Genomic DNA, 25,962 nt, shown 5'->3' on the forward strand with positions numbered 1-25,962 from the left:
GGAGAGGGCAAGGTAGTGATAGAGCAAGAGAGAGACAAAGGGAGGATTTTTTAATTACAATTCTGAACAAATATTAATGATGTCTATCACATACACATAATATACAAGTCCTAAAAAATGAGGATGAATTTTGCTGCCATTCAACATAATTATCATCCTGATTTACAACAGAGGAAACAAATTAGAGAGCCCCAAGGCTGCGTTTGACCTAGGGGAAATTAATTTATAAATATAGACTCACAAAAAAAGATAATGATATCTTAATTCTGTCCTCAGGGTATGTGCTTATTAATGAGTTTTCTTAACAGATTTATAAAGCACTCTCAGCTACATTATGCTATATTGGATCTTCTGTCTGTTTAGATGTAATGAATTAATGGTATATGTGAGAACATTATACCGGTGCACAAATGAGGGTCATAGCATAATTGAGCATATTGGAACAATGTGGCAAGATAAATGAATTCATTTTCACACTCCATATATAGCCAATGGAGTAGATTGTGAATGTGAGAGAAGACATTGTTCCATTTTGATTCACTTCAGGTTCCATACATGAACCTTGGGAATTCAGAGGGAATACTATGGGACTGGGTGAGGGTGTATGGGGATGGGTTCCTGGTCCCATGGGTTATACCCTGGATGTTTTGGGAACTGGGTATGGAGTGATGGCACAGGCCTGGTGGGTGTGTATGGGGATTGGGTGATGCTGCCACATGGGGAGGGACTTGGTTGTATGGGCAAAGGGCGGTAGGACCCCGAGGGGGTACTTTTGGTTGGAGCACAGCAGAGCACCTCGTGACTACTGTCCCAGAGGCAGCTGTGCTCAATAAGAGGCAATCAGCAGAAGCATTGCTTCTCTCCTTCTCCCCTCAATCATCCCATAACACACTGCTTCCATTCAGCCGTCATCCATTATACATTAAACCCCCTGCTAGAAATCTCCTCAAATAGAACATTGTGTCGGAGATGATAAACTGAAGGGGGATTCCAGAGCTGAATCATTCCAGTTCTTTGCCAGTCTGTCTGTGTTTTTGTTTGTTTGTGTTCTTATCCCAGTTGTAGATTCACCCTCTCGTGGGATTCTTGCCAAGGTGCAAGTCATTCGTCATCCTAATTGGCCCTGTTTAGAAAGCAGAGTTGAGACTGAGACTGATAGAAATGTTTTCCGCTCCTTCTGGTCAAATCAAACTGCTTTGTGCCTCAATGCCTCATATCAAAGACGGATGGCTATGTAAATGTAACCCGCCACAGATGTAAGGATTATTGTAGTCGGTTTGTTTTCTGAAGTTGGGAGTTGGTTTGTTCTAGTCTTGTTATCTGATATCCTTCATCTGGATGTCTCCAGTGAACAGAAGGTTCTTTGTGGAAACAGCTTGTACTTTGCATCTGGTTCTAATCGGAATAGCTGACATGTTGTACATATACACGGTGCATGTCTCTCTGGCTTTGTGACTGTGACTGTGCAGAGGAACATCTGTAGGGAGAGTTCATGCCTGTATACTGGTATGTCCTCTATGCATTACATTGTACACGTGGTTATGGAACAGCAAGTTTCATCAGCTTGTAACTACAAACTCCATTCTACTGGTTGGCTGAGTTCCAACCATCCTGTAGTAACAACTCCTAACTGTTTATAATAGCGTAATAACATTACTGAAACCAGACTTGAATGGAAACTCCTGCCTCCTTTTTCAACAGTGAAAAGTGTTGAAATAGCATTGTTAAATACCCAATGTATTGACAGAGCGTTGAAAATCCACCAGCAGGAAGGAACCCTGGTGATACAGAGAGGAGGCCCTGAGGTCCCCCAGCACACTGTAACCTCTGGAAACTAAATCATGTTGATGAAAAACCAGACCGTTAAAGTTGGCGAAACAGGGCTCCAAGAAAAAGTTAAGAGACCCAGGAGGCAGTTAATAAGTAGAGAGAAAAGCACTCTGTGGCTGTGCCAAAAGAAACAGGCAGCTTTGAAAAGGCAAATCACACAAATACAATCCCCCCTCTCTTTTGCCAGCTCACTGGAGCCTGCAAGAAGAACATGGAGGTTTAAACAAGGTGAAAACAGATAGGATATGCTTGGGTCACAAAACTTATTTTGAGGGAAAATAATCCACCCTGTCATTGTGATAGTGTTTAATTTACACAGAGACAAAATAGAAGGAGTAACGTTTTTTCTTCTGAATGAGAGCCGACACAGCCTCATCAAACTGAGACACAGCCTCATCAAACTGAGACACAGCCTCATCAAACTGAGACACAGCCTCATCAAACTGAGACACAGCCTCATCAAACTGAGACACAGTCTCATCAAACTGAGACACAGCCTCATCAAACTGAGACACAGCCTCATCAAACTGAGACACAGCCTCATCAAACTGAGACACAGCCTCATCAAACTGAGACACAGCCTCATCAAACTGAGAAAACAAGTCGAAGGAGCTGGAAAAACATTCAAAATTATTTTAAGAAATGTGTCCCCACTTAAATTGCTTTTTTCACTGGCTGAGAGAAATCGAGCATGACATAATTTCCACTTCCGTAACCCCTTCTCTCTAAATAAACTCGTGCCCAGAATACCACAGGACAGGAAAATATTGTGAAACATCAGGTAAAGTCTATTCTTGCCATATTGGTTATTTTATCCAAATGCTAGAAATGATTTGTCCACATTTCTTGCAGATTCCTCAAATACTATTTGACCCAACAGACCAACACAAATAATAGAATATGAAATAGAAATACATTGCCTTCTGGAAGTATTCACACCTCTTTACTTTTCCAACACTTTGCTGTGTTACAAAGTGGGATTAAAATGGATTTTATTGTCATTTTTGGTAAACAAATCTACACAACATACTCTGTCAAAGTAGATGAAAAATTCTAACATTTATAAAAAATGAATGGAAAATGAAATAGTAATACAGTATATCTTGATTAGATAAGTATTCACCCCCCTGAGAAAATACACCTTAGAATCCCCATTGGCTGTGATTACAGGTGTCAGTCTTTTGAGGTAAGTCTCTAAGAGCATTGCACATCTGGATTGTAAAATATATGCCAATTATTATTTGCTTAAATATATTCAAGCCCTGGTGGTTGTTGATCATTTCTAGAAAGCCATTTTCAAGTCTTGACATAGATTTTCAAGTCGATTTAACTCAAAACTGTAACTAGGCCACTCAGGTACATTCAATGTTGTCTTGATAAGCAAGATTTGATCTGGTAGATTTGGCCTTGTGTTTTAGATTATTGTCCTGCTGAAAGGTGAATTTGTCTCCCAGTGTCTGCTGAAAAGCAGACTGAACCAGGTTTCCCTCTAGGAAGCAGACTCCACCCTGCTTGGAAATATGGAGAGTGGCACTCAGTGATGTACTTTGTTGGATTTGCCTCCAACATAACGCTTTGTATTCAAGACACGTTCAAGTTAATTGTTTTTGCAGTATTACTTTAGTGCCTTGTTGCAAACAGGATGGATGTTTTGGGATATTTGTATTCTGTACAGGCTTCCTTCTTTTTACTCTGTCATTTAGGTTAGTATTGTGGAGTAACTCCAATGTTGTTGATGCATCTTCACTTTTCTTACATCACAACCATTAAACTCACACTTGACATACAAGGCATTTCTCTTTCTTTTCTTCACAGTAGTTACATAGCAAGAATAGCAAGAAGGACGCCTGTATCTTTGTAGTGACTGGGTGTATTGATACACCCTACAAAGCCTAATTAATAACTTGCTCAAAGGGATATTCAGCGTCAGTCTTTTTTCACATCTTCCATTTGGTGCCGTTCTTTGTGAGGCACTGAAAAACCTTCCAGCTCTTTGTGGTTGAATCTGTGCTTAAAATTCACTACTCGATTGCGGGACCTTACAGATAATTGTATGTGTGGGGTACAGGGATGGGGTAGTCATTCAAAAATCATATTAACCACTATTATTGAACACAGAATGAGTCCATGCAACTTATTATGACTTGTTAAGCACATACATTTTTTTTACTCTTGAACTTATTTAGGCTTAAAAAGGGTTAAATGCTTATCGACTCTTATCGATATTTCAGCTTTTAATTTGTATTATATCAATCCTTTTCAACAAACAAAATTCCACTTTGACATTATGGGGAACTGGGTGAATATAAGTGACACAAATTCTCAATTTAATGCATTTTAAAATCAGGCAGTAACTCAACAAAACGTGGAGAAAACTAAGTGGTGTGAACACTTTCTGAAGACACTGTAGATATGGACCTTTATATTTACATTACATCCTGTTCTCTGGATTGGCCCTATGGCTGTGTCACAATAAAATGTACCTTGTGTTTGTGTCATGGACAAATGTATCAAGGCCATCCTTCTAAACAACCATCCTTCTGCCTCTGGCAGTATATTCATCAGCAGTAGAATTATAGACAAGGACTCCATCTATGTCAACATTCAGCTAACTCACGGTAATATTCAGTGTATTCTTCCATTTCCCTCTCCCTTCCTCCATTCCTGTTCACTTTCTCCATTCCTTCTCCTCTCATTCCGCCCACTGTTGAACTCAGACACTATTCATCCTCACTGTTCAGACAGAAAGATCAACGAACCCTTGACCTTATCTGATGAAAGGTCATTTCTTTCCATTGATTGACATGAAAATGCAAATTTGAAGTCTATTTTTGTAAGTGTTCACGTAACAAAGGGTCACTATCCTCCTATTTTTCCCCACAAGGAATATCATGGATAGACACTTGATCTACAGTTCATCCAGTCATAAATGTTCCACAGTGATACAACGTTGTGTGGGTAGACTGGTTGTTACCACGGCAACCGTTCGGTCTGGAACCATACAGTGAGTAGGACCTGATTATAATGTTGGGGTCGTTAAGCAGGACATCATCACCTTGGTCCAGCAGAAACCAGATATGAATATCAATGACCAGTTAGTTCAGCTCAGCATGCCAACAGGCCTGGAGAGAGAAGAGCAGACCTCATTAGAACGTTACAGTTATGCTACAGTAAGTAGTACATCTGGCAAACCACAGGCCCTTATTTGGCAGAGAGAGAGAGAGAGAGAGAGAGAGAGAGAGAGAGAGAGAGAGAGAGAGAGAGAGAGAAAAATATATTTAAAAAAATATATATATACATATTAGGACGATAACCACTAATTATCAAAATCCAGAAAAGAGACCTTAAAGGAAGCGATTCCCAAGCTTTCCATAACAAAGCTATCACCTACAGAAACATTAACCTGAAGAAGAGCCCCCTAAGCAAGCTGGTCCTGGTGCCCACAGAGCCCCAGGGCAGCAGCACAATTAGACCCAACCAAATCATGAGAAAACAAAAAGATAATTACTTGACACATTGGAAAGAATGAGCCAAAAATCAGAGCAAACTGGAATTAACAGAAAGTACACAGTGGCAGAATACCTGACTACTGTGACTGACCCAAAATGAAGGAAAGCTTTGACTATGTACAGATTCAGTGAGCATAGCCTTGTTATTGAGAGAGGCATCCGTAGTCAGAGCTGGCTCTCAAGAGAAGACAGACTATATGCACACTGCCCACAAAATGAGGTGGAAACTGTTTATTTATTTTCCCTTTTCCATTTTGTACTTTCCCCTTTCCCTTTTGTACTTTCCCTTTTCCATTTTGTACTTTCCCTTTTCCATTTTGTACTTTCCCTTTTCCCTTTTGTACTTTCCCTTTTCCCTTTTGTACTTTCCCTTTTCCATTTTGTACTTTCCCTTTTCCATTTTGTACTTTCCCTTTTCCATTTTGTACTTTCCCTTTTCCATTTTGTACTTTCCCTTTTGTATGGGGCGAGAGAGAAGCTCACGGGTAGCCATTGAATGGCACCCCGCAATACACCCAAAACAACAACTACCCAGCCCTCTCTACCCCCCCCCCCTGCCATATCCCCTACTACCCAGCCCTCTCTATCCCCTACTTCCCAGCCCTCTCTACCCCCCTGCCACAGCCCTACTTCCCAGCCCTCTCAACCCCCCCCCCCTGCCATATCCCCTACTACCCAGCCCTCTCTATCCCCTACTTCCCAGCCCTCTCAACCCCCCCCCTGCCATATCCCCTACTACCCAGCCCTCTCTATCCCCTACTTCCCAGCCCTCTCTACCCCCCTGCCACAGCCCTACTTCCCAGCCCTCTCAACCCCCCCTGCCATATCCCCTACTACCCAGCCCTCTCTATCCCCTACTTCCCAGCCCTCTCTACCCCCCTGCCACAGCCCTATTTCCCAGCCCTCTCAACCCCCCCCTGCCATATCCCCTACTACCCAGCCCTCTCTATCCCCTACTACCCAGCCCTCTCTATCCCCTACTACCCAGCCCTATCTACCCCCCTGCCATAGCCCTTACTACCCAGCCCTCTCTACCCCCCAGCCACAGCCCTACTTCCCAGCCCTCTCTACCCCCCTGCCACAGCCCTACTACCCAGCCCTCTCTACCCCCCTGCCACAGCCCTACTACCCAGCCCTCTCTACCCCCCTGCCACAGCCCTGCTACCCAGCCCTCTCTACCCCACTGCCATATCCTCTACTACCCAGCCCTCTCTATCCCCTGCTACCCAGCCCTCTACCCCCTGCCATAGCCTCTACTACCCAGCCCTCTCTACTCCCCTGCCATATCCCCTACTACCCAGCCCTCTCTATCCCCTGCCATATCCCCTACTCCCCAGCCCTCTCTACCCCCCTGCCATAGCCCCTACTACCAGCCCTCTCTACCCCCCCTGCCATAGCCTCTACTACCCAGCCCTCTCTACCCCCCCTGCCATAGCCTCTACTACCCAGTCCTCTCTACCCCCCCTGCCACAGCCTCTACTACCCAGCCCTCTCTACCCCCCCTGCCATAGCCTCTACTACCCAGCCCTCTCTACCCCCCTGCCACAGCCCTGCTACCCAGCCCTCTCTACCCCACTGCCATATCCTCTACTACCCAGCCCTCTCTATCCCCTGCTACCCAGCCCTCTACCCCCTGCCATAGCCTCTACTACCCAGCCCTCTCTACCCCCCTGCCATATCCCCTACTACCCAGCCCTCTCTATCCCCTGCCATATCCCCTACTCCCCAGCCCTCTCTACCCCCCTGCCATAGCCCCTACTACCAGCCCTCTCTACCCCCCCTGCCATAGCCTCTACTACCCAGCCCTCTCTACCCCCCCTGCCATAGCCTCTACTACCCAGTCCTCTCTACCCCCCCTGCCAAAGCCTCTACTACCCAGCCCTCTCTACCCCCCCTGCCATAGCCTCTACTACCCAGCCCTCTCTACCCCCCCTGCCATAGCCTCTACTACCCAGCCCTCTCTACCCCCCCCCTGCCATAGCCTCTACTACCCAGCCCTCTCTACCACCCCTGCCATAGCCTCTACTACCCAGCCAGCCTGGCCTCCATCTGCTAGTTATCCATCTCCTCTGTACGGTGAGGAGACTCAGCAGCATATGCCACTGTTTGGTTAAGTGAGCACGCCTCCCCGGGTCAGGCTTTCATCTGGCCTACTTTGATAGGCCGCCGTGGGGCCAAGTGGGGGTTACCTGGATACTGTGGGGAGGTGGGTTTTGACATATCCTGATATATTCATCACACCCCAGAGGGCACATAGAGCCAGTACACTAAAGCACCACTGACAAGTATATAACTACCTCTCCCCTATGCTTTCAGTGTGTGTGTGTGTGTGTGTGTGTGTGTGTGTGTGTGTGTGTGTGTGTGTGTGTGTGTGTGTGTGTGTGTGTGTGTGTGTGTGTGTGTGTCCTTTGCTACCTCCTGGAACATCATGTGTTTCCAGTGGTTTTCAGGATAACTCCTTAGCACAACAGTGTTACTTCCAATAATTAGACAATTATATAATCCGTAATAGCATTTCAGACATTTTCTCTCAACACATTTGAAAGAAAAGGCCAACGACAATGTAAATAGATTGTTGTTTACCGATATAATTTGTTAAGATTATGATAATTAGTCTTTCCCTCTTTTTGTCATTCCCATTCCCAACCGCAGGGTTTGGGGATATGAGAAGCTGTAAAAAAAAATCTACTGAACAAATATTTAAACGCAACATGTAAAGTGTTTGTCCCATGTTTCATGACCTGAAATAAAAGATCCTAGCAATGTTCCATACGCACACAATTCTTATTTCTCTCAAATGTCGTGCAGTTTGTGAGCATTTCTCCTTTGCCAAGACAATCCATCCACTTGACAGGTGTGGAATATCAAGAAGCTGTTTAAACAGCATAGTCATTACACAGGTGCACCTTGTGCTGAAGACAATAAAAAGCCACAAAATGTGCAGTTTTGTCACACAACACAATGCCACAGATATCTCAAATTTTGAGGGAGCGTGCAAATGGCATGAATGGCAGGAAGGTCCACCAGAGCTGCTGTCAGACAATGTAATGTTCATTTCTCTATCATAAGCTGCCTCCAATGTCGTTTTGGAGAATTTGGCAGTATGTCCAACCTGCCTCACAACCGCAGACCACGTGTAACCACGCCAGCCCAGAACCTCCACATCAGTTATCTTCACCTGCAGGATCATCTGAGACCAGCCACCCAGACAGCTGATGAAACTGAGGAGTATTTCTGTCTGCAATAAAGCCCTTTTGTGTGGAAAAATTCATTCTGATTGGCTGGAGCCTGGCTCCCCAGTGGGAATATTTAATACGATTGGGTAGGGGTGCAGCCATGGGTAGGCCTGGGAGGGCATAGACCCACCCACTTGGACTCCAGGCCCACCCATGGCTGCTCCCCTACCCAGTCATGTGAAAACGATAGATTAGGGCCTTATGAATTTATTTAAATTGACTGATTTCCTTATATGAACTGTAACTCAGTAAAACTCATTGAAATTGTTGCATGTTGCATTTATATTTTTGTTCGGTATACTTTAGGTGCAGTCAGGGAGGGAGCAGAGAATTAAAGCTCACTGCAGCGAGGTCTGTGTGAAAATAGCAATTACACGCTGGACGGATTCATGAAGACAAATGCCAAGCGTGGTTAGGAAGCTGATTAACAGAGTTTGATTACACCAACAACAATAATTGAATTAGCTAGTCTGCTTTCCTGAACCTTTACAACACAACAAACCTCCTCTTCCTTGAACCCTCCTTATTCCAAGCAACATGCACAAGATGATCCAGGACTGAAGCAGTCATGTTGGTTCTGGATAGTCTTTCAGACTATTTCTGTCCTGGAAAATGTCTAAATGCTTTACCAGAGTCAAACTGGAGTCAAGATGGAGGTGTGTCTGGGCCTCCCGAGTGGTGCAGTAGTCTAAGGCACTGCAGTGCTAGCTGTGCCACTAGAGATTCTGGGTTTGAGTCCAGGCTCTGTCGCAGCCGGCCACGACCGGGAGGCACATGGGGCGGCGCACAATTGGCCCAGTGTCGTCCGGGTTAGGGAGGGTTTGGCCGGCAGGGATATCCTTGTCTCATCGCGCACTAGCGACTCCTATGGTGGGCCGGGCACAGTGCATGCTGACACAGTCGCCAGGTGTATGGTGTTTCCTCCAGACACATTGGTGCGGCTGGCTTCCGGGTTGGATGGGCGGTGTCAAGAAGCAGTGCGGCTTGGTTAGGTTGTGTTTCGGGGGACGCATGGCTCTCTACCTTCACCTCTCCTGAGTCCATACGGGAGTTGCAGCGATGAGACAAGACTGTAACTACTACCAATTGGATGCCCCGAAATTTGGGAGAAAAATATCACAAACAAAAAAAACACAAAAAAAGATGGAGGTGTATCTTTACTGCACAGATGCATGGTGGATCTGGAGATACTTAGGCCTCATCGAGGCCATCTACACAACCTTTATCCATCCATTACCTCTAATCATCTACCCACCCTGGTGCAGACAAAAGAGAAGAGATACAGATCTATCTCTCCTATCTAATGCACCATGCTGTGATGAAACCTCTCCATCTGATTTAGCATCGCAGCTAATTGGAAGCAGTGCTAATTAAATCAAGAGGGCCACCTGGTGTGTGTGTGTGCACTTGCATGTCTACAAGGGACAGATGAATACATCAGATTTCTATTCATACAGAAATTCCATGAGATGATAATAAAAATATTGTTTTCCTATTCCACCCAAAGGTTGAAGCTTTCTTACTTAAATGCTGCTTAGAATAAAAAGCCTTTGGTTCACCTGCCTGGGTGTCCAGATCGCTTCAGAATCAAGGCTGTTAGAAAATGTCAGGCTGCCTAGTTAGAAATTCAAGCGACCTACGAGGCAATAGAGCCCCACAGTGGAGGAGTCATAATACCCATAAAACCTAGCGGTCAAACAGGGAAATGGTTCCAATCGTTTTGCCACCATTCATTTTTCCCATAGTGGATTTTAGAAACACTTAAAATAAGGGCTGTGTTTTGTGTAGTCTTACCCTGGAGTGACGTTTTGATAACTGTGTATATCTCTCTAGGACAAGGTGACTTTTATCAATATATTAATCTCTATTTACTTTCAGATTCGAAAATCTAATTAGCATAAAAGTAGACATCATGCAAGACTACCAATCCCTGCAAGCTCCTGCACGTCATCTCCAGCTGACACATTTTCTAACAGGTATTGAGTCCATTTAAAACTTGCACAAGACAGTTCACAGAATTGTCAATTGAAAGAAATATTGCCAATTTATTAATGACTAAATTTACCTAACATTAGATACTTAATCCAGAGATTCTTACCTTTGCCTCAATTTGGCAGTCTCGTCCAGATCGTTATGGTATTTGTAGTTCTTTATGATAGCCACATTAGCAACAAATTAGCATTTCATTATTGGGGGGTAAATACAGGCAAATATATTGATAAAAGTCACCTTGTCCTAGAGAGATTTACATGGTTATCAAAACATCATGCCAGGGTAAGACTACATGAAACACAGCACTTAATTTAAGTGTTTCTAAAATCCCTTATAGGAAAAATGAATGGTAGAAAAATGATTGGAACCATTTCCTTGTTTGACTGCTAGGTTTTATGGGTGTTATGATACTGTGGTACTCCATTATGGCTTATTCATGTCTCCTCCGTGCCCTGCCGCATCAAAAGCTGACACCACGCCCAGCGCTTTAATATGAGGACAATGTAAACCTTTCAGAGCATATGAAAAGGTAGCTGTGACGCATTTATTTAGCTCTCTCTGCACTCCTCCCCCTCTTCCTGTTTCTCTCTAAGACCATTCTCGTGTGCTTGTTTATTTCCCAGACAGTCTATCATTTATTACAAAAAAAGAGAGCGCTTGAGTGACTGCACCTCGGTTTGATGGGTAGAGCTGAATTGTATAACCACTCAGAGGCCCGTAATCTATTGTCAGTAAGGGTGGTGTCGGAAGGAGAACAGTGGAGAGTTACAGGGCCCTCCAGGATTCTAGTGGAGGACTCTTTCTTTTCTTTTCGCTATAGCCTCTCTCTCCCTGGCTCTGTTGAGTTATTCTAGAAGCATCCCCTCTCTCTCACCCCACACAGCTCAACAGACAGTAGGAGGGGATCAAACACACTATTAATCAACTCTCCCGCTGAGCACATCACTTCATTTCAACGTGGAAATGTGGGTAATATTTGGTTGAGACGTTGATCAATGAGATTTCCACCTTAATTCACCCATTCAAAGAGAGAGCCAACTGTTATTTTATTTCAGTACTATCTAGTTTGAAAACTATATACTTGACTAATAATCAACTACATTTAAATATTGGAGGAAGGTTGAGAACTAATTGTGATCTAATTTGACCAAAACACACCATGAATTCATCAGGGATTATCACCAATTCAAGTTTTTTGACTAGATATATAGAAGTAGCTGCCATTTTGTGATGTAGGCTTCTTTACATTAAACAAGAATAAGAGCCTGAGCTAAGATCAGGAAATCACCCAGGTCCTTTCTGATGTTTTACACTTGAAAAGCACCCTGATGGAGCTGAAGAACATGGCCGATGTTTTACATTCTCCCAACCAATTGTGCTATTTATTTATTTTTGTGCTTTTTGTGTAACTTATTTTTTACTTGTTGTGTGCATAATGTTGCTGCTACCGTCTCTTATGACCAAAAATAACTTCTGGACATTAGAACTGCGATTACTCACCACGAACTGGAAGAACATTTTTCCTTTAACGAGTCCGACGAGAAGGATATCCTGCTTTCACTGGAACAGGCCCAGATCCACGCCTTTTGCGTGAAGAAAAGACGCAGGAAAAGAGGCCGCAGATCGGGCACCCTTCTGAGAATCTGGAGGTTAGCGAGTAAACTCCCATTGTCTTCCATTCTTCTTGCTAACGTGCAATCATAGGAAAAAAAATTGATGAGCTACGATTAAGATTATCCTACCAACAGGACATTAAAAACTGTAACATCTTATGTTTCACCGTGACGTGACTGAACGAAGATACGGACATTGTAGAGCTAGCGGGATTTTCCATGCACCGGCAGAACAGAGAAGCTACCTTTGGTAAGACGAGGGGTGGGGGTGTGTCTTTTTGTCAATAACAGCTGGTGCGCGATGTCTAATATTAAAGAAGTCTCGAGGTATTGCTCGCCTGAGGTAGAGTACCTTATAATAAGCTGTAGACCACACTATCTACCAAGACCGTTTTCATCTGTATTATTCGTAGCTGTCTATTTATCACCACAGAGTGAAGCTGGCACTAAGACTGCACTCAAACAACTCATAAAGGCCATAAGCAAAGAAGAAAATGCTCACCCAGAAGCGGCGTTCTTAGGCAAACTATTTTTACCAGCATGTCACGTGTAACCAGGGAAAAACAAATCCTAGACCACCTTCACTCCACACACAGAGTTGCATACAAAGCTCTCCCTCGTCCTCCATTTGGCAAATCTGACCATAATTCTATCCTCCTGATTCCTGCTTACAAGCAAAAACTAAAACAGGAAGTACCAGTGACTCGATCAATACGGAAGTGGTCAGAGGACGCGGATACTACACTACACTACAGGACTGTTTTGTAAGCACAGACTGCAATATGTTCTGGGATTTATCCAATGGCATTGAGGAATACACCACCTCAGTCATCGGCTTCATCAATAAGTGCACAGATGACGTCGTCCCCACAGTGACCGTATGTACATATCCCAAACAGAAGCCATGGATTACAGGCAACATCTGCATCGAGCTAAAAGGCTAGAGCTGCTGCTTTCAAGGAGAGGGAGACTATTTCCGGATGCTTATAAGAAATCCTGCTATGCCCTCAGGTGATCCATCAAGCAAGCAAAGTGTCAATACAGGATTAAGATTGAATCCTACTACACCAGCTCTGACGCTCATCAGATGTGTCAGGGCTTGAAAACTATTACGGACTGTAAAGGGAAACCCAGACGTTGCCCAGTGACGTGAGCCTACCAGACGAGCTAAATGCCTTTTTATGTTTGCTTCAAGGCAAGCAACACTGAAGCATGCACGAGACCACCAGTTGATCTGGATGACTGTGTGATAATGCTCTCAGTAGCCGATGTGAACAAAACCTTTAAACAGGTCAACATTTACAAAGCTGCTGGGCCAGACGGATTATCAGGACGTGTACTCAAAGCATGCACAGACCAACTGGCAAGTTCTTCACTGACATTTTCAACCTCTCCCTGACCGAGTCTGTAAAACCTACATGCTTCAAGCAGATGTTTTGCACCACAAAATAGATACAAACCCAAAAAAGAAATACTCTTTCTGGCACAGGCTTCTGGAAACACAAATCAGATATACAATAAACCAACAAAAAAAGGCATTGTCAGGACAGGCTTTGATGCTTTTAACTTCTTAAGAACTCTTTTGTCCTCCCACTTTGGCCCTTCCACTGCCCTCCTTGCGTTCACATGCATATTTTTATGCTGGAACAGTGGGTTAACTGCCTGTTCAGGGGCAGAACGACAGATTTTGTACCTTGTCACCTCGGGGATTTGAACTTGCAACCTTTCGGTTACCGGTCCAATGCTCTAACCACTTGGCTACCCCCCACCCCCGACTCTCAGGCTTCCATCCGAGTCGCCGTGCTGCCTCCTCATACCAGCGCCTCTCTGCTTTAGCCGCCTCTAGTTCTTCCTTGGGACGGCGATATTCTCCAGGCTGAGCCCAGGGTCCTTTTCCGTCCAGTTCCTCCTCCCATGTCCAATACTCCAAGTGATGCAGCCTCTCCCACTGCAACTGCTCTTCACGATTAGCAGGGAGAGTTGGCTCAGGTCTGACACCCGACTCAGCCACTCTCCCTCTGAGCCCCCCCCCCAATACATTTTTGGGGGTGCTTTTCGGGTTTCCTTGCCAACCGTGTTCCCTCGTATCGTCGACTCTTATCTCCGGCTGCCTCTGCTCTCCTCAGTGCTTCCACCTGTTCCCATGGGAGGCGATCTCTTCCAGCCAGTATCTCCTCCCAAGTGTAACAACCTTTGCCATCCAATACGTCTTCCCATGTCCATTCCTCCTTTCGCTTTTCCTGCGGTCGCTGCCTGTTTCCACGCTGCTCGGTCCGTGTGTGGTGGGTGATTCTGTAACGGCATTCTTCGTTTGTTGAGAGAGAGTCGGACCGAAATGCAGCGTGGTGGTTAATCATGATCTTTAATAAAGAAAACGTCGATACATGAAATAACTAAATAAATACAAAAACAACAAACGGAACGTGAAACCTAATACAGCCTATCTGGTGAACACTACACAGAGACAGGAACAATCACCCACGAAAGACAAAGCGAAACTCAAGCTACCTAAATACGGTTCCCAATCAGAGGCAACGAGAATCACCTGACAGCTGATTGAGAACCGCCTCAGGCAGCCAAGCCTATACAACACCCCTAATCAGCCGCGATCCCAAATACTACAAACCCCAATACGAAATACAACACGTAAACCCCTGTCACACCCTGTGACCAAATATATAACGAAAACACAAAACACTAAGACCAAGGCGTGATACTAAGTGGAAATTGCAACACAATTCATGTCATGTGGTGTTGTAAACACGTGAACATGCAACATCAGATCCATGTCACATTTGTCATATTTTAGATGTTGACATTTTCACATATTTTCACTGTTTAATCAACATCAGTTTTTCATCCAATATTCAAAATACACTGAGCATACAGAACATTATGAACACCTGCTCTTTCCATGACACAGACTGACCAGGTGAATCCAGGTGAAAGCTAGAATCCTTTATTGTTGAATCCACTTCAAACCGTGTAGATGAAGGGGAGGCAGGTTTCTACGTATACATAGTTTTGATGATTACGTTGAAATTAGATTGATGTAACAACCTGTTAGTCAGATTTAGCCATTGTATTTAAGTTAAAGTTTTACCCTAATTTCAATGTTTGTAACAGTGGTTGAAATTATATGAAATCTGGTTGATGACTTTTTGCAGATCCAAATGTGTTTCAAATCCAAATGTGTTTTCAAACGTAGATTCAATATCGCAATACATTGACAAATGTACATGATGTTGAATCAACGTTGATTGAACACGTTTGTGCCCAGTGGGGTGGCTCTCGTAACCTGACTCTCTCCAAAATGAAATGGTATAGCTTGAGAGAGAGCGTGTCTGGAAAAAGAAAATCAATGAATGAGTCTTAAATATTGATAGTAGGTGACTTCATGGACTGACCATAATTAATCTGTTATGGTTATGTGAGTAGACTATGAAATATAGCCCACTGGTATTACAGTACACAAACACTGGTATTACAGTACACAAACACTGGTATTACAGTACACAAACACTGGTATTACAGTACACAAACACTGGTATTACAGTACACAAACACTGGTATTACAGTACACAAACAGCACGTGCAGAATATCTTCTCCACCCTTTCTCTTCATAAGTGTTTAATTGGGTTTCAGAAAATAAACACCTGCTTTCAATAAATGCATTATTTTTAATTTTCTCATTGAATTCCATCTCTAATTTGACGAGTGTTTCATTTTATTTCACAAAATTACAGCACGCACAACAGAAAATGAAATCCTCTGCAGAAAAAGACTTTCACTATCATTTTAGAAGCAGTAGCTATTGGCCATATAGACATTGGTAACCTGTGTCTCTTCACCAAGGAATATAACTATGTATGCTTGTTATAGATATTGAATTACTAGCTAGAACACAAGCATTGTAAAGCCAATGCCCATGGTTGTTCAGCCATAGCTGAAGCTGCACTAGGCTGGTATGTCATTGTTCACCAGCACATAACAGTCTCTGAGCCACAGAGCCAGATTGCTGCAGGCCAGACATACTGCCTCTCTGCCCTGCTGGCAGCATTGTGAGGGTGTGTGGGCAATCTGCTAGGCCTCTTGGTGGATTACACATAGAAAGTAGGACATTGTTGCCGTCAAGATAGGAAACCACCAAATGGCCTCCAGAATGAACAGAGTATAGGCGTCACACCTCATTCTGTTGATATGGCCAGAATACATCCTCCCTGATGGAGGGACTCCATATAAACAATATCTATCAATGCTCAAGACTTCATTTCCCATGAGCACATGCAAATCAACCCATGCACTTGTAAAGGTGAAAACATCACTCATTGACACTGTGTCCTGCAGTTTAAGCGGTTGTGGTTTTGACGCACCCCGGGTGTTTCATAGTTTGTGATAGGAGTGGTGGAAGGGAGGGAATGCAATAGCTTCACCTCGCAGCGGTATATGTCTTCTTTTTTTTACGAGGGGAGAGCAGTTCACCTCACTGTCAGAGGAGAGGGGTAGAGAGGTAGAGGGGGACGGAGGGAGGGAGGGAGTGGGTATAGAAAAGATACAATTTCACAGCTGAGCACGCCCACCCGGTTCGACAGTGTTTGGAAGAGAGGATTTCACATCTGAGATAATAACCAACCACATCAAAGCTGGGATCAGATTCTCAAACACAGAGAAGCTGATTCTCTTCATTAGGAAGTGGACTATGCCCCTCAGCTGGGGTTTAAACCAACACCAGGTCTAACACAGCAATAAAATATCTTACATTTACTTTCTCCTTATTCATCTCTTATCCTTTTATCCTCCTACTTATGGAATTACATTGGGGTGAAGCCTCAAAAGCTCTGACGAAGGCCTTGAGGCCGATACATACAGCTTATTAAAGAGCAGTGATACTATCAAGAGCAGTGTGCGGGTTTCTTCTTGTTCTTATCTTATTCTACTGTTACCATGGACCTGCAACAGATGGCTCAGATGTGTGAGTGCCTTTTGAATTTTGGTGAAGGCTGAATTCAAATCCTCATGCTCTGTTTGTGGGTCACTCTGTTGTTGCTAGTGTTAGAGATTTTGGAAGAGCGCTATAATCTAGTAGGACAAGGAGTTTTAAATCCTAATACAACTACTTTAGCAATAATGTAATATGTAATGTTAGTACCCCTTATCAGCAATGTCATTTTTCAAATGTATGTACCTGTGAATCCAATGCTTGGCCATGCTCCATACAGTGCAGATAGCTCCAAAGGTAGAGGCGGGTCTGGATCTAACCCCACCAGGCAGATGGATGCAGGCTGCCAATGGGACAGTTTGTGCCGACCTGGGGCTGGAAGCCCTCACATCACCTCCATGTAGGACTCCAGCTCCATCTGTAACATGGAAATGCGTTCATGAGCCTAACCATATTTACTTTTTAGTCTTCTCCTTGGAGCCATTTTCCCCTCTTCAATCCTCAAAACATTATGCTAATGCTATTTCAGCTCATTAAGTGTAAGTCAGTTGAGGAGAGCTATTCAAAACACCGAGCAGCATCTTCACTGAGGAAATAGGAAATCAATCTGCCATTATGATTTTCTAAAGCCCCACTGGCTGATGATAATCAAAAACCATAATAGCTTTTTAAAATCACTGCGTTAATGACGAGACCTTAATGTAATGCATTGTAATCATGCTACTAATATGGAGCTCTCCAGCATTGGGAGCCATCTGTCTGTTGGGCTAGGATGGGGAAACTAATGGGAAACGCTACAAACGCCGTGTTCATTTCAGAGACTGTTTTGGACGCTGTCCATGGTGAACATAATCAATGTGAATGCCACCACCAACAATGTGGATGATCTGGGACAGTGTTTATCCAGCTTTGCTTCTCTCTCTGTCATTTAATTGTTCAAATGATTATTTCTCCAGGTGATGGCAAGGACTGGAGAAGGGGTTAAAGGACGACAGAATAACACCTTACTTGAAGGGGGTATACATAAGGTATTCATAACAACCGTCATAACACATGTAGCTATTCAAAATCATTCAAAAGGTACAAAAAGTCCTTATCATAAATAAATGCGCAACCCCTTTCCATGAATTTGGGTTACCAAGTTGATTGTAAATGCCTTCGGTTACCTCTGGTAACATCAATTATACAAGGTTTTTAAAATACCCTCTTTGGTCCTCTACACAAAAACACAAGCAGAGAAAGAAGAGCTCCCTAGGTATTTTACATGATTCTTTTTTATGTTCCGCCATCAAACTTTCTCTTTATTCTCCCAACTTTTCCATAGTCACTGGGGTGAAAATATGGGGCATTAAAGTTGTTATTCCTAAACTTCAATCAGGGCCCTTCTTCCTTTTGCCTTCTCTTATGACTAATGCATTTCCAGTACAAAAGCATATGTTACCGTTTCTTTTCAACGTTTCTCCACAGCAACTCTAGAATCTGCCACTCTGTTTTTGGTTGCTGGAGGGGGAAGAGGGTGGCAATGTTTAAAAAGTCCCCTCATCATTCTATGGCTTCAGGGGGATCCTCACCTCCACATAATACAAATACAACTGTACACCGACATCACATTACCCACAATCCAATTATCTATACATTATTTGACCAGTAACATTCAAAAGTTTGTGCAGTGCAAAAGTTTCAGAGAAAAAAAATACTTATTTGGGAGATAAAGGCAACTAATTTGATTCGATTTACACTGTGTTCTCTCTGAGTTTTAAACCCTTAAAAAATAATGCTTTCATTTATTTGAAGCTTAGAGCACCACATGGAAAAGAGCATGTGAACTAGTAGGACCTAGCCGTCTGCCTGTTATGGCACTTCTCACATTTCTTCCCAGCCAATTTAAATCTCAGGCCTTTACCTGCTGAAACAGTGGAGCACTGGATCTTTTTTTAGGCTGAATGCTAATTGGCAAGCCTGAATACACCCCCTCACAACGCCGAAGGAGTGTTGAAAGGAGAGGAAGGAGGGAGACGAGGATGGGGGGGATATAAGTGAACAAGTGCAACATGTTTCATCTCTCCACAGATTTCTTCATCTGTTGTAATTAATTGCGTCTTTAAAATAACAAAATGTAAATACGCTGCTGACACGCTGCCAATTACTTCCCGATCCGTTCATTTCCAACACTCGTCTCTCTCCTCAGAGGGTTTCAATTAAAAGTTTTGGAGGATGATATAAAAGCTCTTTGATGGTGTCCCTTTGTTCCTGGCAACACCGTGAAAAATACATTCAAACCTTACAAAGTACTTATGCTGCATGTAATCAATTCCCTCAGCTTCTAGCAGTCAAGGTTAAAAAGACTGGTGGGGGGAGAGAAGATCTGTGGAGAGTGACAGTCTCAGTCTGTCTAGTCTTGTTCTCTGATCAAGCAGAACCGTGCTTTCTGATACATGTTAGCCTTGAGAGAATTTGAGTGGAGAAGAGAAGTCCAGCATAACTGCCCTATCCAGTATCCACACCCTTCAGAGAGATGCATTCCATCATGCTCAGCATTAACCCTGGTATCGCCATAGGAGTTTACAGCCACGTCTCAGGGTTAGCTCGGTAGTACCAGTGAAATGATAAAAGGATATTCCCCACAGCAGCGAGCATCGCCCATGTTCCTAGGTGACAGACTGTGACAATCCAATGTGGGCACAGACCTCTACTGGTCTCAGGGAGATGATGAGGAACAATGGTGTACCAAACCACCTACTGGAAACACACAGATTTGGCTGTTGCCAAACCAAATGGCCCACCTGCCACACCAGACTTAGGCTCTGCCTCGACTGTCTAAATACTTGCCATTCTGCACATACAGACATACAGCAGCAACTAGCACAATGAATCTCTGTAACTGACAATGGAGATGCTACTCTGACATTTGCCTGAGTTTAATTGAAAAGACCCTTGACATTGAGGTGACTGCTATAATTGCATGCTACTGTCTGGTTTACCAGCTCATGTCACCATGCCAGTCTTCCAACTGCAGGGACGTCAGGATTAAGCCAAGCCTCATAATTGGTCAAATTGGCGTCATGTCAATGTCACCACTCTGTCACCCCTTTAAAACAAAAAATTCTAGACTGGTCAAATATTTCCACAGTGCAGAAGGCATTTTGACTGGTCAAATATTTCCACAGTGCAGAAGGCATTTTGACTGGTAAAATATTTCCACAGTGCAGAAGGCATTTTGACTGGTAAAATATTTCCACAGTGCAGAAGGCATTTTGACTGGTCAAATATTTCCACAGTGCAGAAGGCATTTTGACTGGTCAAATATTTCCACAGTGCAGAAGGCATTTTGACTGGTAAAATATTTCCACAGTGCAGAAGGCATTTTGACTGGTCAATAAAAGCAAGAAATGCTTTGAAATTAATGCAAGAAATTACATTTTTAGTACCAAATAAGAAATGTAAAATATCCTAAACATTTCAGATGGTTGGCCTTGTAGTTGATTCAGCAGTGCACAGTACATGTACTGTGCCACCAAGTAGGCATTGAATCCCATTGTACAGCTTTCTTCTGCAAGCTGTGAGAGCCGTTTGGTGAAAGGATGCTTTGGTGACCACATTGACTCTTAGAACAAGCGGAAGTGCTATTTCTGCTGGCTCTTAAGGGCCTCGCTTATGTTGCCATCAAGTAAATTGAAACAAATAACCTCCCTGTGGGAAGAGTACATTGTAGATGCTTGAGGTACTGTGTACCTGAATTAGTGTATCAAGCAAACCACTGAAAATACCTCCCCAGTGAATACTGCAATAGCATTATAAAACCTGGACGTTCTAGTACCTGGGTTTCTAACTTGTGAAAGCTGGTGCGTGGTGAAAAAGTCTACATTAGACCAACACCTACAGATACTGTTTACTTTACTGTAATACACGGCCATGCTATGCTGTAAACTGAATGCCAAAGTATTCACTTTTCCATTATTGCCATAAAAGGTGATAAAAAAGCTAATCAACATCAGTTTCCACAATGTTGCTTGGAACAACATATGGTTCCATTTTCCCTCAGCCAAAACCTGAATAAAGCTTCAATTTCACTAACCTGCCTAGAGACATGTCATGCAGTGAGACTGTTTCTTTATATTCACTCAGAAATAAATGACATCTAAACTAAGTCTTTATGACAGGAGACATTATGCTAATTGATGTGAAACTGCTGTAAATAGCCGTGGTAAGAGGAGTAGTGCCAGCCAGTGCAATGACAGCATGATTTAGACTACAGCTTGTTTTTAATATAGCAAACAGGAACCACAAAGCATGATCTTAAACTGTGAGCCTCTAAATTACAACCTGCTTGTTTTAAAGCCTTGTGGGGGGTTTTGTCAACATGCCCATGCCTGAAGCAGGCTTGTTTCGGATATATACAGTCCACATTTGAAGTTCCCAAACAGCAAAAACATTCAATGTGATCCAGGGATATGGTGCAAGATAAAGGTAAACTAACAGTGAAATGCTTACTTAGCATTGTGCCCAAGATCAACTGATTGTTACATGGCCAGGATGGATGGTCTAAGGAATTCTCAGTGATGTTGTTAGGAAAGATCACTATCTCTCTCTATTCACACTGATCACACTTATATAGTCAATGTATCATGTGAAAAGTTGGCATCAGTTGGACATATGATAAGATCTACATGGAAAATGCAACAACAGATGTCAATAGTACAGATCAAAGCCTGAATGTGATTATGTGTGTATTTGGATGTCATTAAGAGGCTGTTTCCTGGTTAACCTGCTGATTGCTGTGGAGAACAGAGAAGAGGAGGCAGCACATTCCTGCAGTAAAAGATCATACAGCTTGAATTTCATTGACATGCAGTGTTATTGAAGACTCCCTTCCCACTCACTCCTCACACACTGTGGCCGGGCAGTCATTTACCACACATATAACTGACTAATTCAATGTCTGACTGCACCAAATGAGCAAATAATTACTAACCCACAAACTGTACGACACTGACAGATCTAATTGCGAGGTAGCTAATGACTCAGCTCGTAGATGTTTTATGTTCTCTCTCTCCCTGCTTTCTTTACATTGCAGTGAAAATGGATGTTTGTGGGGTGGAAAGAAAAGTATGAGAGATGTGTGGTTTGAGTGAAAGGTGTTAAAACAACGACATGGTTGTTCCATGGCATTTCAGAAAGCCATGACACCCACCATCTAAGATTTTTCTGAAATCGTTGTTGTAGTGAGAAACAGAAGACGAGCATTCCTGCAACATTATTTTGTTGAAAATAGGCAGTAGTTCTGAAAGTAGCTCTCACAAGCTAGAAGTGGTCTCAAAAAATTGCGTACTACATCACATACAGTGGGGCAAAAAAGTATTTAGTCAGCCACTTGTGCAAGTCCTCCCACTTAAAAAATGAGAGAGGCCTGTAATTTTCATCATAGGTACACTTCAACTATAACAGACAAAATGAGAAAAAAAATCCAGAAAATCACATTGTAGGATTTGTATTAATTTATTTGCAAATTATGGTGGAAAATACAGTATGTGCAGATATCTGCACCATGTCATTGCCCTTTCTCTCACTCTGCTGTGTGCGTATCTTGATAGCTGCCACTAAAATGGCGATGGACTGAAGCCCATTGGCTAGAACTCTAATTGCCAGGGGGCTGGCCTAATGGGGGAAAATTTAGCAAAAATGACTCAGAGCAGCTTACAGAAAAACTGTCGCTTTCAAACTAGGGATTTTGTAGCTAATTGAGGTAAGACAGTAGTTCTGCTCAAAGATTAAGCATATGATTAAGCATACTACACATTGACACATCCAGCACAAAGCGGGAGATTTAAAAAAGTAATTCAAGTTGTTAGGTTTATGTCGAATCCTATTTCCTGATATTACCAGGTTCTGAGATGTCACCGAAGAGGATGGCTGACGTTTTACAGGCTCCTAACCAACTGTGCTATTTTGTTAGTTTTTTTGCGTTGTTTGTAACTTATTTTTTTAACTTATTTTTTACATAATGTTGCTGCTACTGTCTCTTATGACCGAAAATAACTTCTGGACATCAGAACAACGATTACTCACCTCGGACTGGAAGAAGCTTTTTCCTTTAATGAGTCCAACGAGAATAATATACTGCTTTCCCGGGAACAGGCTGCCTTCTGTGAATCCATAGGTGAGAAGGGTAAACTCCCACAGCCATCCGTTCTATTGGCTAACGTGCAATCATTGGAAAATAAAATTGATGACCTACGTTTAAGAATATCCTAAAAACGGGACATTCAAAAACTGTAATATCTTATGTTTCACTGAGTTGTGGCTGAACGACGACAAGGATAACTACCAAGAGAGTTCTCATCTATATTATTCGTAGCCGTCTATTTATCACCACAGACCGATGCTGGCACTAAGACCGCACTCAACCAACTCTATAAGGCCATAAGCAAAGAAGAAAATGCTCATCCAGAAGTGGTGCTCCTAGTGGCCGGGGACTTTAATGCAGGCAAACTTAAATCAGTTTTACCACATTTTTACCAGCATGTCACATGTGCAACCAGAGGAAGAAAACTCTAGACCACCTTCACTCCACATACAGAGATGCATACAAAGCTCTCCCCCACCCTCCATTTGGCAAAACTGACCATAATTCTATCCTTCTGATTCCTGCTTAAAAGCAAAAACTAAAGCAGGAAGTACCAGTGACTCGCTCAATACAGAAGTGATCAGATGACGCGGATGCAACGCTACAGGACTGTTTTGCTAGCACAGACTGGAAAATGTTCCCGGATTCATCCAATGGCATTGAGGAGTATACCGCCTCAGTCATTGGCTTCATTAATGAGTGCATCGACGACATTGAACCCACAGTGACCATACGTACATATCCCAACCAGAAGCCATGGGTTACAAGCAACATTCGCAGTGAGCTAAAGGTTAGAGCTGCCACTTTCAAGGAGCGGGAGACTAATCTGGAGGCTTACAAGAAATCATTCTATGCCCTCAGAAGAACCATCAAACAAGCAAAGCATCAATACAAGATTAAGATTGAATCCTACTACAGTGGCCAAGACGCTCGTCGGATGTGGTAGGGCTTGAAAACTATTTCAGACTACAAAGGGAAACCCAGCCGTGAGCTGCCCAGTGACACAAGCCTACCAGATGAGCTAAATGCCTTTTATGCTGACTTCGAGGCAAGCAACACTGAAGCATGCACAAGAGCACCTGCTGTTCTGGATGACTGTGTGATAACGCTCTTGGTAGCCAATGTGCGCATTCACAAACCTGCGGGGCCAGACGGATCCCAGGACGTGTACTCAAAGTGTGCACAGACCAACTGGCAAGTGTCTTCACTGACATTTTCAACCTCTCCCTGGCCGGGTCTGTAATACCTACATGTTTCAAGCAGACCACCATAGTCCCTGTGCCCAAGGAAGTGAAGGTAACCTGCATAAATGATTACCTCCCCATAGCACTCACATTGGTAGCCATTAATTGCTTTGAAAGGCTGGTCATGGCTCACATCAACAGCATCCACGCGGATACCCTAGACCCACTCCAACTCGCATACCGCCCGAACAGATCCACAGAGGACGCAATCTCAATCGTACTCCACACGGCCCTTTCCCACCTGGACGAAGGGAACACCTACTGTATGTGAGAATGCTGTTCATTGACTACAGCTCAGCGTTCAACACCAAAGTGCTCACGAAGCTCATCGCTAGGCTAAGGACCCTGGGACTAAACACCTCCCTCTGCAACTGGATCCTGGACTTCCTGACGGGCCGCCCCACAACAGTGGTAGGCCCGATCACCGACAACAATGAGACAGCCTATAGGGAGGACTTCAGAGAACTGGCAGTGTGGTGCCAGGACAGCAAACTCTCCCTTAATTTGAGCAAGACAAAGGAGCTGATCGTGGACAACAGGAAAAGGCCGGGCCGAACAGGTCCCCATTAACATCGATGGGGCTGTAGTGGAGCGGGTCGAAAGTTTCAAGTTCCTTGGTGTCCACATCACCAACAAACTATCATGGTCCAAACACACCAAGACAGTCGTGAAGAGGGCACGACAAAACCTACCGGAGCACCAAGTCTAGGACCAAAAGGCTCCTTAACAGCTTCTACCCCCAAGCCATAAGACTGCTGAACAATTAATCAAATGGACTATTTACATTGACCCCCTCCTTTTGTTTTGTACACTGCTGCTACTCACTGTTTATTATCTATGCATAGTCACTTCACCCCTACCTACATGTACAAATTACCTGGACTAACCTGTACCCCTGCACATTGACTCGGTACCGGTACCCCCTGTATATAGCCTCGTTATTGTTACTTTTTATTATTTTTTACTTCAGTTTATTTGGTAAATATTTTCTCAACTTATCTTGAACTGCACTGTTGGTTAAGGGCTTGTACTGTAAGGTCTACACTTTTCGGCGCATGTGACAAAGTTTGATTTGATTTAGATAGTGTTGTTCCTGCTATTAGGTGAAAAAAGTTCATCAAAAAGGTTACATCAAATTATATTTCAAGAAAATAATGTTGCAGGAATGCTAATCTTATCTGTTTCTAACAACATAATCGATTTCAGAACAATCTGAATGGTAGGTGCTGAAATCCTCTTTTGCTTATTGAAGAGAAACAAACCAGCAGCCCTCTGTGAAAACAAAACCACTCTGTGATTTCACCTCCGCTTTGCCTGAGGTGTCTGTTACAGCAACAATAAGCAGGTACAGCGCCTTACAACAGCATCCACTAGACTAGGCATCTACAGCACACAAGGGAGTAAAGATTGCACTAAGATTTCAGATCCAAATGAAGAAATAATCCCTCCACCGAATGCTTTACTTGTCCTATTC

At 43.4% G+C, this 25,962-nt stretch overlaps 1 long non-coding RNA gene across 1 annotated transcript in view; it reads right to left on the reverse strand.

Annotated features, from left to right (window-relative positions):
- LOC109892127 (uncharacterized) overlaps positions 1-25,962 on the reverse strand; it is a 138,373-nt gene that overhangs the window by 103,400 nt on the left and 9,011 nt on the right. The window contains exon 2 of the long non-coding RNA XR_004210288.1: positions 17,367-17,538. This is a non-coding gene — a long non-coding RNA (uncharacterized LOC109892127). The remainder of the gene's footprint in view (positions 1-17,366; positions 17,539-25,962) is intronic.

Source organism: Oncorhynchus kisutch, linkage group LG6 (assembly GCF_002021735.2).
Source record: "Oncorhynchus kisutch isolate 150728-3 linkage group LG6, Okis_V2, whole genome shotgun sequence".
Lineage (NCBI taxonomy): Eukaryota > Metazoa > Chordata > Actinopteri > Salmoniformes > Salmonidae > Oncorhynchus > Oncorhynchus kisutch.